This window comes from Ascaphus truei, chromosome 5, assembly GCF_040206685.1.
Source record: "Ascaphus truei isolate aAscTru1 chromosome 5, aAscTru1.hap1, whole genome shotgun sequence".
Classification (NCBI taxonomy): domain Eukaryota; kingdom Metazoa; phylum Chordata; class Amphibia; order Anura; family Ascaphidae; genus Ascaphus; species Ascaphus truei.
The window spans coordinates 270,425,032-270,441,951 of record NC_134487.1 but is presented as its reverse complement, the minus strand read 5'-3'; positions in this window follow the sequence as shown (position 1 = coordinate 270,441,951).

Below are 16,920 nucleotides of genomic sequence, written 5' to 3'. Positions count from 1 at the left end.
ATGTTAGTTAGAGGTGAGATGAAATGAAAGTATCTTTGCCTTCTTTTTTAATATCCTTTTTATTTCTCTTCTGGGCCCTCAGGCTGAAATCAATACCAAGTAGCTTTAACCCCGTGTCTGATTAACCATTTCATTGCTCATAAACTGTACAGCATTGCTTGACAGTGTTATAACAAGGAAGTATAGGCGAACCTTCCCGCTGATCTTGATAATTGGGACAGTTTGGGAAATCCTTTTCTTGTGTTGTTACAAGGGCGAAGTGGAGCAAATATCCGCATAACCAGTATTGAGGGGTGTGTGGGGTGTGTGGGGGCGGGAGGGTTAGGGATGGGATTTTTAACATTTGTTTGCATTAATTTAGGCCACTTGCACGTGGAGAGAAGTGACAAGGACATTGCATAAAGCAGAGTGTGCAAACTTTTGGCGCTGCGCCCCCCTGCCTGCTGTCCCCCACCTATTCTCCAGCGTCAAATGACGCCTCTGGGTCACGTGACGTCACGTGACCCCATGGCGTCATTTGACCCCTCGTTGCTATGGCGACGTGTGGTGATGCTGTCTGAGTCAAGGTAACAGAGAGTTACAGAGGCCTCGGCGGTCCCCCGGGATTTAATTTAATTACCTTGGGAAAGAGCGTGGGGCCTCTGTAAGCGCCGCGCCCTCCCCAAAAAAATCTGACGCCCCCCAGTTTGCGCACCCCTGGCATATAGGATTGTATCCAGTACTACCAGCTACACTCCTGGTTACCAAGAGATGCATTGGAAATGCAAGACTAAATGGAGCATAATACACTGGGGTTAAAATGAGAAAACAAGAGCTGGATCGAAAACTGTCAAATACATCAAACTTAAAGAATAAATTCATAACATAATAAGGACAGAACAGCAAATTACTGACACTCTGGACAGTTCATTACAAATTCCCTAATGCAGCTTTATAGATTAAGGATATGGAGTGATAAGTGACTGTGTTTGTGCTGTTGTGTGTATATGAATAGAGGGGTAGAGACTAGGGCTCCCAAGTCGTTCCAGATAACCTAAAGATATCCTACCAGGCAAGGTTTTGAAACTGGGATGGGGGGTGTAATAGTACCCATTGGATTGTACTTTCAAAGCAGCATCCCGCCCACCAACGACATTTTTGTTTTAAAACAGCTTTCAATGTGGGGGTTCCCCTTACATAAACTACAGCACTCCAAGCTCTGGGGATTCCATGTCTGCAGTGGAACAAAGCTTTAAAAATAAACGCAGCCATCCAGGTAAGCCTCACGGAGGTAGTCAATAGGAAGATGCAAAGTCATCAGGAGATGATATTGTGTCTTTCTATTGTGCAACCTCTGTGAACCCCCTGATAAAATAAATGTAAAAACGCGACAAAAAAAACTATCAAGTAGCATTTCCATTTCATTAGCATTGCATTCTCACTAGAGGTATCGTGTAAAATAAACGAGTACTTCAGTATTAGGTGATTCCTTTTTTATTTGGACTAACAATTGATATTTTAGGACAAGCTTTCGAGAGTTCTCCACTCTTCCTCAGGTCTACTGACGGAGGTATCCAATTGGGACATCTCATTGTGTAGAACTGCAGCTGTCGTAAACGGCAAAACCACCTGGTTCTGAAGAAATTATATTTGCCATTCTATAATAAAATCTCCTGATTCCTGCAGAAGGGAGATGCCTTCAGTCACCTTCACTGACTGGTTTGCCAGCATCTACCTTAGTTACTGCTCATTTTTTCATTTCCCGATATAGAGTACAGAGAAGCAAGTAGATTGTTGAAGTTCGATTCCCCTGGACCACAGCGATACAAATTAAATGTAGATTGTGACTGTGCTAGACCCAAAGTGAAATTGAGGCAAATCCTCATTCTGGTTTCCTGCTCACCTAGGATCTAGCGCTTCCCTTTCCCCCCATCCTATAAAGCTGCCCCTCCTTTCCCCGAGTGTCTTTCGGGTAAGTCTCGGCAGGGGAATGAAGGGGTGAGTGGGAGACAGTGTATGCAGAATTAGGCTAACACAAAGGCAGAGAGAGGGACAATAAAATCATTATTATAATTTATATAATAATGTCATTATATATTAAACTAATACAGTTTACTTGTTATATTATTGGACTGAGAATTAGGCAGAGACAAGTCTGCCATCGGAATAGTCGTAATCAATCCCTCCCAGTGAAGACTAGTTCCTTTTCATTTTGTTTGGATACTCAGGACAGGGTGAAATTCAGCTACTTAATACTCTGGTTTTAGTCAATCTTTTTTTCTCTGCTTTCTCTGTCTTTATCCCTTTGCTGTATATTTTAGTTATTTCTCATTGTATTTGTCTCTTTTTCAGTTTACTATCAACTGCACCCCAGACTTTTCGCTCTACTCCAGCTGCCACAAGCTAGAACCTTACATGCCTAGAACATTTTGTTGTTTAGCATAGGTTGCATTGCATTGGGTTCTATCTGTGGTGTCTAGCCTTATTAAACAGTACAACCACGTACTTCTCTGCACAATTTAGACAAACTCAACTTGTTGTATTATAGCTTACTTTAAACCTTGAAAAGGGGTGAATCCACTTAGCGGCTTTGTATACTTTTCTCATTTATATTGTGCAGATGCCTCAGTTTTATAGAAATCAGATCTATACCTTAAACCTCTAGACTTATCATTGGTCTGAAATGGCTTACATAAATCTGCACTGGTCTGTAATAACAAACATACCCCACAAAGAAACCTCTCTCCACCCCACCCTCCACACACTCCACAATCAAATGAGGGGTGGATGGGTTGCGGAAGCGTAAGTTTGGATATGAGATGACAAAAGCTTATCTAAATCAGTGGTGCGCAACCCGTGAGTCGTGACCCCCTTGGGGGTCTAGGATAATGTGTAGGGGTCGCAAAAACATCAGAGGTTTAACTCTGCGGGGGTCCCTGCTCCTGAATGAGACCCCTGCAGTGTTAATCTTCTGATTGAAGCTGCAGAAACTACGCAATTTACAGCAGTCCCTGTCTCTCTCCCGCTGTGCTGTCGTTCTCCCTCTGTGCGTCTTCCTCCGTTTGTGCGGTCTTCCTCCGTCTATGCGGTCTCCCTCCCTCTGTGCTGTCGTTCTCCCTCTGTGCTGTCGTTCTCCTCTGTGCTGTCGTTCTCCCTCTGTGCTGTCTCCCTCCCTCTGTGCTGTCTCTCTCCCTCTGTGCTGTCTCTCTCCCTCTGTGCTGTCTCTCTCCCTCTGTGCTGTCTCTCTCCCTCTGTGCTGTCTCCCTCCCTCTGTGCTGTCTCCCTCCCTCTGTGCTGTCTCCCTCCCTCTGTGCTGTTTCCCTCCGGCAGCCTGGATGATGTCATAGATGCTCGATTATGGATATTCCCATATTCAAGCATCTAAGACGTCATCCAGGCTGCCGGAGGGAGAGAGACAGCAGGGTGGGAAGGAGACAGCAGGCAGGCAGATAGACAGCAGGGTGGGAGGAAGAGAAACAGCAGGGAGGGAAGGAGACAGCAGGGGGAGAGGGAAACACAGAGGGTGAGAGGCACGGGCTACTGCTGTAGTGCAAGTTTGTTTCTGTAGTTTCACTCAGAAGATTAATTCTATGGGGTCCCATCCAGAAGAAGGGAACCCCACAGAGTTAATCCTATTATGATTCCGGGGCCTTGGGGGGGGGGGAGGGGGGATGGGGGAGAGCTCATGTAGTGGACATTTAACTTTAGGGGTTACAGATAAAAAAGATAGCGCAACACTGGCTTAGATGAAAAGGGATGACCGGACTTTGTGATACTGTATCTGCAACTGGCTTGAACCTCCGGAAGCATTTTAAATGTGCTGGTGTATGAGAGGGTTAATGTTACTGATCCACACAATTAAAGGAAATACAAACTCATACTGAACTGCACAATAGAATTTGATCATGTTTCTTCAAAGTCACAATGAGTAAGAAGCCCTCTGCTCAACGTTTCCTTACTAATGCTAGTAGTAACCAACTCAAGGGGGCCCTCAAATAGATCTATCTCTCATTATTATTAATAACCCATGTCACAGATGAGGGATAAGGTACAATAAGTGCAATGATATCTTTTACTGAACCAACAGATAGTTGATAAGTTACACGCTTGCGCACCAAACAGAGTTCTTCATTAGGTCACCCAGCGTGGCTTCAAAACTTGTAACTTATCAACTATCTGTTGGCCCAATAAATGGTATTTGACTTCCTACTCGCCTTCCTTTTTGTTACTTTACTACATGGAAAAAAGGAGCAACACAGCTACAGAAGACCCTTCTTTCCGTAATATGGGGCTGGTTTTATGGACATCTTCAGCCAATTCAGACTTTGACCACAAACATCTCAAACTTGTGGGCGATCAAGAAAGTAAGGGGACGTCTAACAGTGTGCAGTTCAGCGGTACCACAATATACGGCTAAAATCTATTTTTCCTTCTTGAGGAAAGGAGAATTAAAGATAGAAGAGACATCTCCCTTACCCCCAGTGCTAATAAAGAAATAACAAGTTCCATGCTTCAAAGATGCCCTTCCCCTTCCCAGCCTTTCCCGTTAAAACTGTTATAATTAAGCAAAGCAGCTTTTAACCCAATTGTTTCAGCCTCAACAGGCAATTAGGACAGGCTGTGCTGATAATATGCAGTACAACGAGTACTCTTCTGCCAAATCCCCTCGCCAGCCCCAGATCCCCCCAGTTCACCTCTATCTTCCTGGGTCCTTTTGTGTTATCCACAGGTGATGTTTATATTGAGGTATAAATACAAAAGTATATTAACAGCGGCATATACATCAGATTTTTGCCGTTTACCAATTATGTTAAAAAAAACACGTACGGGCTGATTTGGTTAACCCATTTGCTGCCAGATGGACCTGCAATGCATTGCCATTACTCTTTAGCACCAAGAGGCTTGTAACAGGGGAATTTGTCTCATTTACACATAATCCATTAGAAAACAGCATTTACAGTATTACATTTATAAGTGCAGTGAAAACATTTTAGTTAGAAAAATGAAACCGCACAGCTAAGTGGAATACATTCTGGAGTTCCAAGCTATTGTCAATATGTGCAGAAATCATTATTTAGCACTGTAAGGGGACTTACTGCTGGCATCTGCACACATTAACTCTCCCTCTAATTTCAACTTATTAAATGTGCATTATGAACAACAACAACAAATCTGAGCTATGAAGCTGAATCACGCACAGAACTTTAAATAACTTTAATGCTGTTGAGCGGGAAGCAGGGGGGTTGGTGCAGGCAAGTTGTTGAGCTACAAGGGGTAGTGCAGACAAGTTTATAAGAGGGGGGGAGAGCTCATTGGAAGTCTGGGGCACCCACCAGAGGAAACATAAAAGTTGCGCCCGACTTGGAGGTCCACAAATTTTCGGCATCTGCGGCAGGGCCCAGAATCTGACTTCCGCTCTCCCTCCTTGTCAGCGGCCCTATTTATTTGGAGTTATTTTATTAAAATGTCATTGGTGTTTAGTACAAAACCTCTATTGGTTCCTACTGGGTGTGTCATGATATAGCCATAAAAAGGTTACATTTTGTATGCAGTATAGCAACAAAGGGGTTTACGAACAAAACGTTAGCTGCCCTTCTTCAGCAGGGGGAGAGAGAGGGTTAGCTTTTTTGTGTCTGTATGCGTTCTTTGAATTTAAGGAAATGCTGTGTTATCTGAAGACGTCACAGGACAACAACTTTAGCACCAATTACATAGTTACATAGTAGATGAGGTTGAAAAAAGACGTAGGTCCATCAAGTTCAACCTATGCTAAATTTAGACAACAGATACTTTATCCTATATCTACTGTATACTTACTTATTGATCCAGAGGAAGGCAAACAAAAAACCCCATTAAGGGGAAAAATTAATTCCTTCCTGACTCCAAGAATTGGCAATCGGATTAATCCCTGGATCAACATCCTTCCCATGTATACTTATTTGGTATATCTCTGTATACCTTTCCCATCTAAAAAGATGTCCAACCTTTTTTTGAACAAATCTATTGTATCTGCCATCACAGTCTCCATGGGTAATGAATTCCACATTTTAACTGCCCTTACTGTAAATAACCCTTTCCTTTATTGCTGGTGAAATTTCCTTTCCTCCAACCTTAAGGGATGGCCCCGAGTCCTTTGTACTGCCCGTGGGATGAATAGTTCTTTTGAAAGCTCCTTGTATTGTCCCTGAATATATTTGTATATAGTTATCATATCCCCTCTTAGACGCCTCTTTTCTAATGTAAATAAATCTAATTTAGCTAGCCTCTCCTCATAAATTAGAATGTCCATCCCCTTTATTAATTTAGTGGCTCTTCTCTGCACTCACTCTAGTTCCATAATGTCTTTTCTTAGGATTGGTGCCCAAAATTGTACTCCATATTCAAGGTGTAGTCTTACTAATGCTTTGTAAAGGGGCATAATTTTGTTTACTTCCCTTCCATCCATTGCCCGTTTGATGCAAGATAAGATCTTGTTTGCCTTTGCAGCTACTGCATGACATTGGGCACTATTGCTAAGCCTGCTGTCTACAAGCACTACTAAATCCTTCTCCATCAAGGATTCCCCCAATATATCTCCATTTAATTTGTAAGTCGCCTTTTTATTCTTGCATCCCAAATGCATAACCTTACATTTATCGGTATTAAACCTCATCTGCCATTTACCTGCCCACGTTTCCAGTCTCTCCAAGTCCTTCAAGTCTCTCCAAGTCCTGTTATTGTTTAACACAGTGCTTATTAACCTTTTTTTGGCTAAGGAACCCTATAATTATATTGTGAAATTCTGCGGAACCCCAACCCTATCTAATAGCGCGTCAGATCAGATGCATTGTAAGGAACCCCAACCCTCTCTAATAGCAAGTCTAAGATCAGATGCATTGTAAGGAACCCCAACCCTCTCTAATAGCGTGTCCGAGATCAGATGCATTGTAAGGAACCCCAACCCTCTCTAATAGCGCGTCTGAGATCAGATGCATTGTAAGGAAACCCCAACCCTCTCTAATAGCGCGTCTGTGATCAGATGCATTGTAAGGAACCCCAACCCTCTCTAATAGCGCATCTGAGATCAGATGCATTGTAAGGAACCCCAACCCTCTCTAATAGCGCGTCCGAGATCAGATGCATGGTAAGGAACCCCAAACCTTCCCAATAGCGCATCAGACATCAGATGTATTGTAAATATTTTTGTATTTGGTACAGTTTTCAAAGGACCTGAAAATTGCAGGGAACCCTTTAGGGATGACCAGGGAACCCCTGAAAAACACTGGTTAAGATGACATTAAGGGTGGGGTGAGTCTTTCCAGAGTCTCCGTGTGTTATTGAAAAGTGTCATGTGGATGACTTCAAAAGACATTTTTAAAAAATTGCTTAAAACCAGACTCTAGGAGATTACATAGGGGTGAGTATAATTTTATCGTTACAGGCTAACAGGAATTACAACATTATTTATCTTCTGTACAACGCTTAGTGATGTCATATATAAGTCTGGGAACTGTAAAGGTCGTCATAGTGCCGGAATTGATAAAACACCATTATGACAAGTAATAGAAAATCAATCTCACAATCAAGGTAACCAAGGGGTTCATTACATTTAAAATGTGTACGACCAGGAGTGTAACCTGGAATATGATGGTGCTGCTATTACTGAGTATTTATACTCCTTGACTAGATTTGAAATTAAATAATTGACCCCTTCCAAGACCTCAGGTCATAAAACGGTCTGTGGCTAGGGAGAAGCGACAAATGGCTGTCACGACACACCCCTATCGGACTGTCAAGGTCAAAGTGTTTTGGGGTATAAAATTGTGTGTGGGGGTCACATTTTCTCCGGATGACCCCATGGGGGAACCTACTCAGTCATTTGAAGGACCTGTTCGCTACAACTTTATTTGTAAAGTATACGTTTCTCTTTTATTCTGTTTTATTTTAAACTGTCTGATCTTTTTAATTGTATGTTACGTTATCATTTTGTTTGTACAAGCACTATAACTTTTCTCAGTATATAAAACTGAAATGTATAAGCACTGTCTCTTATCTCTTATCGGACCTGTGTACCTGCTGAAATTAATGGGGTTCAGCTCCGGAGAACTCCTGCTTATTACAATGTGGATTTTATTTGTGGGGGGTGGGCGTCCTTAATAATGCTTTCCTAATGGCAGCACATACCCTAGGGACGGGCCTATGACACTGGCATGTGTTCGCGTAACAGACCACTTGACAGTTGGGAGATACCATATAATAAAGCAACTGCCATCGTCGGATAAAGGTGATAATTTAATCAAATGACCTTAAACATGTCAAAATTAAAAGTGCCTCTTTTCAAATGAGGATGCAGTCTATACGTAAGGATAGGTAAATAAAAAAGGATTTGTAGGTGAAGTGATGGGCAAGTGCGTGGCACATCTCAGACTATTCTTATCGAGTCAAAAAATGCAAAAGAATGCACAAAGCAGTGCACTGCCCAGGGACACAGGTGTATCAAATGTAAATATAGATTTATTGTCAATCAGACATAGCAAACAAGGAGGTAAAAACCCTCCAACGCGTTTCACACAACATGGTGCTTTATCAAGGATATCCTTGATTGTTGTGTGAAACGCGTTGGAGGGTTTTTACCTCCTTGTTTGCTATGTCTGATTGACAATAAATCTATTTTTACATTTGATACACCTGTGTCCCTGGGTAGTGCACTGCTTTGTGCATTCTTTTGCATTTTTTGGATCGTTTGGAACTCAATCAGCGGATGGACACGTCCCCAGGAATCCAGTGGGCTCTAGGTAAGTGGGTATGATCTTCAAAGAAAAAAAGTACTTTATTACTATGGATCCTCATTACTACAACCTGGGGTGAGTGTTGGACTTTATTATATTCATTTCCAATGAGGTACAGCGAAGTGTGTTACTGTATACATCATTTTTTCTGTTGCCTTCAGGAGATTTATGCTTTCAGTGGTTTTAGTCACTCACCCTGTAGTTTACCCACTCCATCTTTGAGTCTTCACTGTTTCTATATGATTGATGAACACATATAATATTCCCGGACTGTTGGAGCACCCATCACACTTCTATACTGAACTATTCTTATCGAGTATTCGCAAAAGCTACCACCGACCCTGGTATAAACAGAATATATAACGAGTGACCGAAAGCTGCACGTCAGTGCACAATGTACTTGTGTTATTATTGTGAGAGATAGGGAATGTGGACAGTTGCAAGTGATGAAAAAATGTGCTAAGATATGAAACTTCGCCAGGAGTCACCCACTGTGAATATCGTAGTTAGGCCCAAATCCACGGAGGGCTGTTACAAACCTAACGAGACATGTAAGAACCTTAATTAACAACTCGTTAAGTGTTAACGCGTATCTTCAAAGCTCAAAAAATGCAGTGTCAAGTGCTGTTTTCGCCCCCGGAAAGGGTATTGCGTTAACTATTACGGTGCGTTTAACTATTACGGACGTTAGTCCTAATGATCTGCAAAGGAGGTGTTCACCCCTAACAACGCATATCCACAGAGTTAAAGTTCATTCAGGGACTTGACGAGACATTAGTTAAATCGACCCTTAAAGTGGCATTACTCCCATCCAAACCCTAAAATATGGATTTGCGTTGAACAGGAGAGAAAGAGGGAGAGGAAGAGTGAGGGAGAGTGATGGAGGGAGAGAGATGAGATATCTGGGATATATGCTCATTTAAATCATTTGAATATAGTTTGCATATCCATAAAGCATATTTCTCCGGTATCTCAGGTGTGTTCAGTTTTGTGCACAGGTATCTATCTCTCCACATGTTGTATAAAGTAATGTTTGGGGAGGTAAATAAGTCACTTGGGACTTCACAACGATAGGATAATTTTGCTTGTACCCAACCCCTCCCCCTAACCAACTTTACAGTTAACGCGTGACATATGTTTGTGTTGAAAGTTTGTCGTTTTTGTTAAAAAAAAAAAAATTGGAAAATTCGCAAACCTTTGTGAAAAAAAAAATCAACTCTCTCTAATCGAAGGTTTCCTGACATGGAAAAGCAACATTTAATTAGGGGCCATAGACAGAAAAACTACATATGTGGGAAAATAATGTATGTTCAGTGTTCCCCCTCTGCAGTATTAACACTTTAGGGCCTATGTATCAAGCAAACTGTGTTACCGCCATGTTTTGAATCAATTAATTAATAACCCATTCCCCGGTGTCTGTGGGAAATGTAATCTACTCATTTTTATTTGGTAAAGAAAGGTTAATGCAAGCAATAAGACATGATGGGCCATTTCATAAGGGCATTAAAACACTCCTGACTGTGCGTTAAATGATTAGAGGGCATGGATACACTATTTATCAAGGAGACTCTATTAAAGCAATGCAGCGTGAGTGATTTACTATTCCTTACTCTTCTTTCCATTAGCATCTGCGTCAGAAGTAAAAATATATATATTTTATTCAGAGTCTGATACATTTCACATTGGGCAACGTCAGTTAATGCCAGCATGGAGGTTTAACCCTTTCCATGGCAGCATGTCAATTTCGTGGACATTACAGCACCATGGTCATGCGATCAGTATAGTAGCCAGTTGTATATAAGTAGATGTGACTCCCCCTATGGGGTTACCATGGCCTTAAAGGGTTACTGGTGCGGACACATAGAGAGTAATGCCTTTTCCTATTGCTTGGGGCTGAGGGTGAGTCAGTCAATACTAAGCCCCGCCTAATGTTGCCTGGAGAGAAGGACAACACAGGAGATATATGTAAGAAGGAGAAGGTTCTAGAGGTTAGGTTCCTAGAGGACTGACAGTGGAGGAGCCTCAGTGTATATAGTTAAGAAGTATGTTCCAGAGTAAATAGGAAGGAACAGTTCCCATGTGTTATGTTTTAGTTAGGGACAGTGCCCCTTCAGATAAGGTCCCGAGATATGGTGAAGGTGAACTTGGTTGTTCACAAAAGAAGAGGATGCACTCTACAGAGGTTCTCATGAGGGAGACCCGAGGGAACAATAGGAACAGCTCTACAGGTAGTTCCGCATTGTCCTCAGTCATAGTCTGTCTAGGAGTGACAGTTCAGAGACAGGATGTAGATCCGTTATCCATATTGAGTTGGCCTGGGCTCGAAAAGGGGCCCCTAGTGACAGAGCAAAACTGACGGTATGCAGAACGGGAACAGGAGAATTAGTCAGAAACCAGCCAAGTATTTTCTATTTCTTTGCAAACACACAAACGTTTGTTCGAAACTTTTGTTATGAAAAAAAAAACGCACAAAAGCATGCAATTTCATGAAAGGTTTGCTTAGACGAACCTAAAAAATCCATCAGGACTTGCGAAGAAACGTCATTTTAGCAGCAGATTCGAACGTTGGGGAAAAGTTTGCCCGTCTCTAAGGGGGTGCACTATCAATGGTGGTTTATTGTCAACATATTGTTTGTGTTTTGGTTGTGGTTTTGGTTTTAAAAATGTTGTATTTGGGATTTTAATAAAAAGATGGAATAAAACTCAAACTAAACTGAAAAATTGTGAAGCATAAAAAAAATACTTCATAAAACAATTAGGAAACTAAAATAATATAACTGAAATAAAGATCTGCCAAGAAACACCCCAAGTTTGCAACTTCCCTGGTGCCAGTCAGCAACGAGAAGGGCCTCTATACAGTAAGTGTAACTTGAAAGATGGTGCAAACTGTGATCAAAATGTAGAATATCTTTCCTAATATCTATTATCCCTCTTGGGTATATAAACAGTAACACTAACCTTGGATGAATTAGTAAAAATATCATAATAAATGACAATGCAGCACATGATTTACAGCCATACATTTTACCTAGAGGCTCTTAATACACATCAACGGCATTACATCAAAAGAAAAACGAGCACTTACATTCTGAAGGGCCCCTTTTTCCTTTTTATAACTTAGAGGGTAGAATTGTTATTATTATTTTTAATTCAAACTTTTTTTGTGCAAGTTTGAAACTTGCAAATTAAAAAATGAGGCCACTGTATTTTAAAAAAAAAATCGGATGAGAAGCCGTTCGGGGGTCTTGGCTCGTACAGTACTTTGCTCTGATTTGGAATTGTGTTTCGAAACTCGACTCGAGTTTAGTTTGAATCGAACATGGATTGTCGAATTGCTCGATCTGCTGCTCGAATCATACGTCAAACCAGTGAAGATCAGATTTCAAACCCAACAAACGTGGCCAGTCTTAATATACAGTATTATATCCATATGTGTATACAGCGTAGGTGCTTCTATACATATATATATACCATATATATATTGTGATATATTGAAGCAAAAGGTGTTTGAGGGGAGGTACATAGGACCCAGCACCTTCCAGGGTGTGTTCCCTTCACTCTCACCCGAGTCCTAATTAATGAGCTTCAAGGTTAAAAGGCAGTGTAGAGGGAAGGCGTGTCCGGCACGCTGAGGAAGATGGACGTGTGAGAGCTGAGCTCCACAGGCCCACGCGAATAACCTAGCACACAAACACCCTTTAATCCCCCCCCCCGACCCTAAAAAACTTAACTCCTACCAAGATAAACCCACCGGCATGGCAACTAAGCAAAAAGCACCACCGGGCCAAGGAGCAATCAACTTTTTCCCGCAATCGCAGCGGGGCTCGGAGCTCTCCCCGAAAAATCAAGATGGCGGCGGGCCGGCAACAGCACGAGGCCACAAACAGCAGGCTGCGGCAAAGGAGCAACGGGAGCAAGCACGAGCCCCAGAAACCATCCCTACAAGGGAGTTTATGCAGGAACTGATGGCAGGCATGTTGGATAAACTTCATGCCTCCATCCAGCAAGATTTAAAAGCCGCAGTGTCGGAATTAAGAACGGAAATCTCAGGCCTAGCGGAACGAACGGCGACGCTGGAAGCCAAGATGGAGGAATCCCTCCAAACTCAAACCACAACTGACAATGAAATCTTCCGGCTGGGAAGGGAAATATGCTTCCTGAGAGACAATTTAGAAGATCAAGAAAACCGCGAGAGGAGGCAAAATCTGAGGATCCGCGGTATCCCAGAAGCAGTCCTGCCGGAGCAACTCCAGACTTACCTTCTAGGGCTTTTCTCATACCTGTGTCCAGACTTAGACAGCAGGGAACTGGAAATGGACAGAGCCCATCGGGCCCTTGGACCCAGATCGGAGGACCCACACAAAGCAAGGGACACAATAGTCCGCATGCACCATTTCCTCACAAAGGAGAAGCTGATGACTGCATGCAGAAAAAAAGATGCCCTCACATATCAGGACGACCTGTTAGAAATCTACAACGACCTGGCCAAACAAACCATCCTTAAAAGAATGGCACTCAAACCCCTAACCGTTCTCCTTAGAGACAATGGAATTCGGTATAAATGGGGGTTCCCTTTTAAGTTGGTCATTACCAGGAATGGGAGAACCCACATCACCAGGCATCCCACCGAAATGACAAAAACGGCGAAAGCACTGGGCCTATCCCCCCCTACATCATGGAGCATCGATCCAGAGGACAACCGGGAGCAGGAGAATGAAGGCCCGGCAGTGAGGGCATCTGAACGCCTGGCAGGCCGCAAGCAGAGACAATAAAGATAAAGATTTCAAAAAAATACCTCTCTGTTCTCCCAGTTCCAGCACCGCACCGTCACGAATTGCCTTACGGGACAGCATGCCAGCCCAAACACTGCCTAAGTGAAGACCGCACCGAAGGAGACAGTAGGCGGCGCCATACCAACCCGAGCCAGCGCGGAGAGGAGACCGACCATCGGGACCGGAGTGACCAACATGGAATGCAGCACAAGCATCCAGGAAGAGCCACCCATGCATCCAGGAAGAGCCACGAGACCAACACGCGGCTTAACATCCAGTCCTGCGATAAAGCTTCCTTTGGGGTTGGGAGGGGGGGGGGATTTGCGGTGGCGGATGGGGGGGGGGTGGGTTTCCCATTCATGGGGTCCTGTCCGTCGGAGCCCCCACATGGACCCGCCTGCTCGGGCCGCCGTCCCCCCCCCCCCCCATATCAACCGTGAGTACAATACCGCTATAACAATGACTACTATGCATACCGGAGTGGCCCCCACCTGTGCTGGCGGTATACGCACCCTCCGTGCTAACCGCTATAAGCCTCAAGGCTCAATGTAAGGACAGTAATGAAAGTGGCAAGTGCTAATTCCCAATCCCCAAAAGATAACAGTTATTAGGAGTTAATAGTAATGTTTCCCTCACCCCATTCCAACCCCGTCTCCCCTCGCCCCTACTCCCCCCAGTCATCCCCCGATGGTCCCCCCCTCCCCCTCCCAATCCAATTGTTCCCCTCCCCCCCTCCCAATCCAACTGTTCCCCTCCCCCCCTCCCTTACTAACCTAAATAAACACGTACTTGGACCCGCGGACCCAAGAGCTCAGCCTCACCTATGAGGACACCAACCAGCCGACAAAAAGACAGCGCTGCGTCAGAGAAACACACACCAGACCCACTGGGTCTTAGGAAACTGACTGTAACCTGAATGACAATATACCACACTGCAATCACACATACACACACTGCGGGTTAACTAAACAAGGCACCAGCAACGCTGATATAACTGTCCCCACCGTCAGCCTCTCACCTGAACGGCAGCTCCCTCCCTCACCCCACTCACCCCCACCGGAGATGTCCTCCCCTCCCCCCCCCAGCTGCTGACCCCCCCCACCCCCCCAACCCCCGGAGCGCTAGCCCCTAAACATAACGATCAGAATAACATAAGTGAACCTACCCGATCTCACTGGTACACCCCAAAAGTGTCCCGTTGTTCCCACACAAAGAAATTAAATGTAATAAACAAATGTATACCCTAAAGGTTAAAACCCACAACCACAAGGCAGAAGTACTGTAATGTATATTGCTGAACGTATCGTGACTGTTTTGGAAACTGTTTAACTATGTGCTGAGGGACCAGATATGAGCGGGCATAATTCCAACCCCCTCAACACATAAGACTCAACCCACAGAATGTATATACCATGTGTAACAAGGAAACCTGCACTACCAAATATGAAACTGTAAAGTGAATCCTCTTAGCTATGTCAACAAATGTACTGCTGTAACCAAATAGCGAACCATGTATCATACCTATGCAAACGATGTGGCAACAGAACCCTAAGGACCATTGCTGACCATTTACAGACTCTAGCCTACCTCCCCCTCTCCGCCCCGAACGAAAACCAAAATGAATTCCTGCAGACAGTTCTCGAGGGCGTTGACCCGGGATATCTATCCTCGATGATAGTGGGAGGAGACCTAAACATGGTATTGAATCCCGCCGAGGATAGATCAACCACAATGGGTCCCCCCCGTACAACCCAATCCCAGATCAAGGGGAAAAGGTTCAGGGGTATTCTAAACGAATTTTCATTGGTGGACACATGGAGATCCCAACATCAGGGCCAGAGAGACTATACTTTTTACTCAGCTCCTCACCAGACTTACTCTCGAATAGACTATTTCCTGACCACAAAAAACGTACTGGCGGCAACTATAGAATCAGACATTGGCTCGATCACCTGGTCAGATCACGCCCCAATCACCTTGACATTATCACTCCCCTTTGAAAAAACGATAAACTACTCCTGGAGACTTAACGATTCGCTATTGAACCACCCAGAGATAGAAAGGGAAATAAGAACCTCACTTAAGGACTATTTCTTTTTCAACACAGGTACGGTCTCCTCTCCAGCAATCCTATGGGAAGCCCATAAGGCAAACATCAGAGGAAAAATCATCTCCATCGCCTCCCATAGGAAAAAAGCCCGCCTAACACAAATCAAGGAACTAACCGATAGTATTAAAACGCTAGAACAAGCCCATAAGGCCGACCCTACTAAGAAATTATATAAAACGCTGACAACAGGTAGGTCAAAACTTAGGCGGATTCAGCTGGAGGATGTGGAAAAAGCCCTTAAATGGACAAACCAATTATATTATGACAAGGGGAACAAGGCAGATATACTCTTAGCAAGTAAACTAAGAAGGGTGCAAAAGCGATCCCAAATAACGGCTATCAAAAGCAAGTCTGGTGAGATACAATATAGTGATAATAAAATTGCAGAGGAATTTACTAAATACTACACGGAGTTATATAACCTTAGATCTAAGAATGACCGCTCCACGCCAATAACTATAGACAATATAACACAATATTTGAATAAATGCCAACTCCCCACCTTAACGGAGGAGGAAAACACAGTCCTCAATGCTGAGATAACAAAAGAGGAACTGGAAATAGCGGTCAAATCACTAAAGATTACCAAGTCTCCTGGCCCTGACGGTTTCACCAATGTCTACTATAAAAGATTCCTACCCACACTATCCAAACACCTCCTAGCAACATTTAACCATTTCATGGAGGGGAACCAGATTCCCGCATCAATGTCTCTAGCTAATCTGGCCATCATTCATAAGGACGGCAGAGATCCGATGCAGTGTGGAAGCTATCGTCCAATCTCCCTACTCAACTGTGATCTCAAACTATACAGTAAAATCTTAGCGAACAGACTAAACCCCATCTTACCGAGACTAATAAACATAGACCAAGTCGGATTCGTCATGGGCAGACAAGCCTCAGATAACACTCGGAAGATAATCAATATAATTGAGCATGTCCATCTCTCAGGGACCAAAGCACTCTTGTTAAGCCTAGACGCAGAGAAGGCGTTCGATAGAATAAACTGGCAATTCCTGGACCAAACTATGCGTAAATTCGGATTCAAAGACGCATATTTAGAGGGGGTCCGTAGATTATACCATAACCCACCAGCAACGGTAAAATTACCAGGCGGCAATAACCAGAGGTTCGAGATCACAAATGGTACTCGACAGGGATGCCCCTTGTCTCCTCTCCTCTTTGCATTAACCATAGAACCATTGGCATCAGCAATACGACTCAATAGTGACATCCAAGGCATAGAAATTGGACAAAGGCAGCACAAGATATCCTTATTTGCAGATGATGT